We start from the raw sequence: 6,015 nt of genomic DNA, 5'->3' as shown, positions 1-6,015 counted from the left end.
CAGTTTCACCGCAGGGGTAGACACAGAAGATATAACACCATATCACTCTGTCTTCGCATACGTACCATCCTTCCATTAACATGTCGTCTCAAGCATGCACGCTGGTTATGAAACGTAGGACGATTACCTTACCATCATGTAAAAGATGATCGAGATACGTTATATTCAGTTTACAAAAAATAACAACTATAATAAAAACTCTTTATAAATCATAATATACCATTGTTACAAACAAAATAATATAAAACAAATGCACGCATGACTGAAATGCGGACTTATTGCCTTCAGAAATTTCTTACAGTCTGACCAATACAAATTTAAAAAAAAAAATAATGAAAATTGTATTAAAAAATAAATAAAAAGTTAAGACAATATAAACTGTAAATATATTATATTAGATTGTGGTGCTTAGTACTTACATGTTTTATTTTGAAATTTACACTGTTTTATCTTTTATATGTTCATCAACTAAAAACGTTTTTAAAACTCTAGAAAAATTTTCATATAAATGTTTCTTATTTCGTTTTTTAAGTTTATTAACCCTTACGCTGCTACGCAGTTTTTCAAGAATCTAATCAGAAATCTTCTTATTTATACATTTCAAAAATATTTTATCGAATACGTTGTTTTCCAAACACACTACTGTTTTATCAATTAATAGCAATTCCAAGAAAAATCTTCCATTTCATAAATATCTAGTTCAAACTCAATGGAGTGAGCAAGATAGAAAATTCGTGCCGCAAATAGACAATTTTCGTACAGCGGTTGTAAACCCTTTCTAAATTGAAAATTAAAACAAACAAAACTGATCTCGTACTGCAATCTCAAGGCGCATTGTTATTATTGAAACGAAATAATTATGATAGTTTTTTTGTTGATTGCGGGGCAAAGTGCTCTGTTATATATTATCAAACCTACCACTTCCATAAATGCATGCTAAACAAAAATTGAGTAAAATAAATCTTGAAATTTGTTGCAACAGAGAGGAAAAACATTTTTGCCAAGGGAATATGGAAGTCTAGGCATTTACAGGACTTATGATCTGTCATTAGCTGGTTCAAATGACCACTTTACACACTGCGAAATATTCACTATTCTGGGTATGTTTACACATCCACATTCATGGTTATTTTTACATTACCTCAACTCTTCCATCTGTTAACTTTTGCAAACTTAAAGAGCTGAAACCTTTATTGATGTCGGTGAGTTTCATCTGGATAAATTATTTTACCTCCTAGGTAATGCCTAAAAATACTTTAAATTTTTTATGTAAGTTATTTTAATCAACAATATTTTGTAGTATGTCCAAATGTTTGTAGGGAGTTATTTAGATTGAAACTTAAAGGTAACCGGTAAATGTACTTAGTGATATTATTTCTTGGTAGTTGTCATGATATAATTTTAATTTGAAAAAATAATGTTTTTGTACAACTGTCTCACAAATTGATATCTCTTCTAAGAAAAATATTCCGTTTCACTAATAGCTAGTTCACACATAATAGATTGAGTGAGATAGACAACAGTTGCCGAAATTACAAACAGCTGAGGTAAATTACATATCTTTTACATTTATATATATTTTTAATCTTACTTTGTTACTTTAACTAACAATTTAACTCTGCAAAGCGTCCTTTTTATTATGAATAAATTTACAAAATATATCATTCAAAATGATAACGGATAGTAAAAGTGATAAAGAAATAATAGTATCTGGCCGAGAAACTCAAAGGCTTAGCAGCTAAACCTATTCCGAAAGTGAATTAGACAATAATGATATATTTTTAAGTAATAGTGATAATAATTTATAATAAGACTTTTACGAAGAGCACGAAATCGAAAAAGCTTTTTCTGAAGTATTTTTGGATCAATATCGAGCTGATGTACCTCATTTACGTTTTCTTTGTAGAATAGTTTGTAGAATAGAGTTTGTATAGTAATAATTACGTTTTGTTAGTAGAGTAATAATTACTACCTAATGAACAGCTAAAATATTTTGATTTCCCATTACTGTGGGTACCCATTATAATAAATTAACAAATGATTTTTTTAATATTCAAACGTCCTAATTGACAATCATTAGGTTCCATGGTGAATTATTTTTATGTTTTATGGCTCTTTACTTATTTGTTTATATTCTTAATTATGGGGTTTTCCGGTGATATAGGGACCTCACTAGATAATAACTTTTATATTAAAGGTAAAGTATTCAATTAGTTATTCATTACGGAAGTACATCAATATTTTCGTAATCACTGAATCGGGTTTAATAGCGGGGAAAACACCGAATATAATTATTTTCCTCAGATGTCATATAAGTGATAAAAAATCTTAGTTGATTAAAAACAATGATTTATTTTTTATTTCACTGTTTCTGGAATGTAAAAAAGTTCACTGTTACAGGTCCCGACTAGCTAGAAGTTTCCTGTGTTTAGTCGTTTCTCTTTTCTTAAAAGCACTGTGAATTTAAACATCATAAGTAAATTTATAATGAGGATGTTTTTTTATTTATTTATTTAACTTTTTGTACATAATGTTATTTGTGCATTGGCGGGCTTATTGCCAAATGGCAATTTCTTCCAACCAACCAATAAAATAAAAGTTTTACTTTTATAATTCAAGTTACAGAACATATTCAATAGAAAAAAAAAGATTAAAAAGTTAAAAATATATAAAAATAGAAATAAACGTATTTGTTTATAAATTACCTTAGTGGTTTAAAAAATTAAATGGTTAATAGACGAAGCTTTTTATTCAATTTTTATGTATCGTATTATCAGCGCTACGATCTTTTAAAGTTTTGTATTTCTGACATTAATCCGCGTGTGACGTCGCAAGGTCTCTTCCCCTTCTTCTCGGTTAGTTCTGTTGATTGGTTTATTGACGATTATCAAACCGGAAATCTTAAACAACCCTCTTATCATTGGTTGATTCATATAAACAAGTGACGTCGTTCAAAGTTGTTCGTTTTCATTAAAATATTTTTAATTATTTTTTATTCATTTTCAAGAAACTTTGCTGTACAATTTAATACTTAAATTTTTACCTGAAATAGGTACGAAACTAAATAATAAGCCGTCGAATAAGTAATTTTTATGTTTTGAAAATGTTTTATACCACTGACGGTTAAGTGCAACAAGCAGTTCCCGAATTCATTTACCCTTTTGGGGATTATGACGTCAGCATCAGTCTAGTTAGAACTTTATGATAGGGATTAACAACAACGATATATCGTTGTTTAGCAGTATAAGGGTTAAATACTTTTACTGTTATGCATATGGGCCCTCTTTGAATAAATTATTTTTTCAGTGGAATTTTCAATTGTCTTTAATTTTTAGTGTTTATTTTGTTATTTGACACTTTATATACATGTACATTATATACAATATATATATATATATATAAGGGCGGGCAAATTGCCTTTTGCAATTTCTTACTACCTACCCAAAATTATAAATAAATGGACATATTGAATCTTACAATATTATACAAAAATTAAAAGCAAAGATTAACGCAAATATATATGTGTGTAAAAAATACACTATACAATGAATAGAGGAGAAGGGATGGGAAGTAAAGAAGAATGATAAAGGAACAAAGTGTTGTGGACGTGACTAATAATAATAATAATTGGCTGATTTGTACAACGCCATTTTTGTGAAAAATCACATCAAGGGCGCCTTAAAATTGTATACAAACTTAAACTTACATTCTTACTACTTTCCTTTTTGCAAAAATATTCGGGTATTGATTTTACAATATGATTTTTTAAATGTGGTGTCCTATGCACCACTGAATGTGGAAAGGGGAATAATGATGATTGTTGCGTCCTATCCTCTACTCTCTACCTACTCCTTCGTAGAAATATCGTAGTAGTAGTGAACTCATAATAAATTCGCAATGCTAATGCTAATGTGTCCTCTCTTAATAGCACACGGGAGAAAGAGAAGCGTAAAAGTATGAACACTATTAATTCTTATAGATCCTGTGTCAAAAAGTTTGTACAAAAAATACGGAACACGCTTGTTGATTTCAATTCGTGAGATGATGTGTAAATTTTGTGTGCTCTTTTAACGCAAATTTAAAATCATTTCGATTTGGGTGCGTCCTTTCTGATATTATTTTAATAATATTAAAAAGGGACGACGCTAGAAAGGTTTGTATCGAATGCACGAAAGAGAAGATAATGCACTCCGTTTCCAGGTTTGAGCGCGCGTTAGAGCGAGATGGGATATAGGAAGTGCGAGGTAAATGAAAGAGAAAGATAGAGATTTTAAAGGATTTTTGAAAAACAGCTGTGAAATATCTGCGCATGTGTGAACTAGTCCTTTATCGAACTTGCATTTTAAAATGGCGCTCTATTCAAAATGATATAATTTATTATTTTATTTTATTTACTTGGAGATTAATTAAAAAGTACACTTAAATACTTTTTTTAACAGAATTTTTTTTACATACACATACGTGGATAAGATACGTCTTTGTTTTGGCTATAATTGACACATTAATACATAGAACCATAGAATTAAGAATAGTCCAGAAACCGCATAGGCGCATCAAACAGAAGGTACCTAAACTACTCTTAAAGGAGTAGTTTTACGTTTTGACCCTTTAGATTATTTGTGGACGTCGCTCAGTAAGCAACTCCCGATTTGAATTCAACTATACAGTGTTGGGTCGTTTTAAAGTGTAGAAATACTGCTGGGATCTTAAAGAAACAGGATGGGATCACATTTCATGTGTAATTAGCAAATGCATTTATTAAAAATTTAATTATTTTTCCATCTGTCAGATAGGAGGGGGATTTTTGGACACAGCCCGACGTATTCAAATTTGATTCTACGCTCCTTCTTGACAATTCTTAATTCTATACACTCCATAGAGTAACAACAGCAAACCATCACGCCGTTTCTCCGTAAGGGTAGGCAGGGAGGATAGAACGCCGCAACACTATATCTTTGCGAACAGATCTCGCTTCCTCTACATTCAAACATTTTCTCATGCACGTGCAGAATGATAAAAAAATGAGTTCATTTATACAAAAAATTAAAAACAATATTAAAATATGGATTTTAAACAATAACAACAACATCATGCCGTTTCCCCGTAAGGGTAGACAGAGAGGATAGAACGCCACAAAAATGTGTTGTTTATTTTTTAAATGATTACTTACTATGCTTGTACTTACCTGTATAATTTTTGTTAATGCCCCTTAGGCATAATGTAAAATTAAATAAATAAAAAATCTTTGCATACAGATCTCGCTTCCTCTGCATTCGTACATCTTCTCATGCACACGCGCCGATTTCTGACTTTTGACATGTCCTTCTTCAAGTATCTGTTGGATTTGGTCATGCCATGTCTTTCTCGGTCTTCCTCTATTTCTGCAAAATCTTACCACACATTCGCCTGAGAGATCGCATTTCAACAACATTCAGTCTACTTTCATCCTTTTTTTTTTAACACCACGCTTCACTACCAAACGTAAGGGTTGGTACCAGAATTCTGTTATGTACTGCCAATTTTGCTTCTTTCGATAAGTTCTTATTTGCCACTATCGATTTTAAGGCACCATTAACTATTTTTTATTATATAAATAAAACACGAGTGATACTTTAATCCACAAATTTGGAATATCCAGTGACCGGTTTCATCGCTTTCGCGACATCTTCGAGACTGGTATCTTTATTAAAAAGTTAAATGTATTTATACAGAACAGAGGTAAGGATACATAATTCAAAGTTATATGTAAGTAAATTAAATAAAGTTATTTTTATCTTAAGGATCATTATCAACTTATTTTCTATGGGTCGTGTTTTATTTATATAATAAATTACAATGAACTTCCATCAAGAATTTTCACTTACAAACTTAAACCATTAACTATGTTTCCGGCACTAACCCTTCTCTCAATGTACTTATCCACATTTCCGTCTCTTGTAAACATACTTCCCAAATATACAAATTCTTCCATCTGCTTTAATCTGTCTCCATTTGCTATAATCTTACATACCTACA

This window comes from Micrasema longulum, unplaced genomic scaffold (genome assembly GCF_059751315.1).
Source record: "Micrasema longulum isolate JH-2025_06_02 unplaced genomic scaffold, ASM5975131v1 h1tg002931l, whole genome shotgun sequence".
NCBI classification, from domain to species: Eukaryota; Metazoa; Arthropoda; class Insecta; order Trichoptera; family Brachycentridae; genus Micrasema; species Micrasema longulum.
This window is presented reverse-complemented; position numbering follows the sequence as displayed.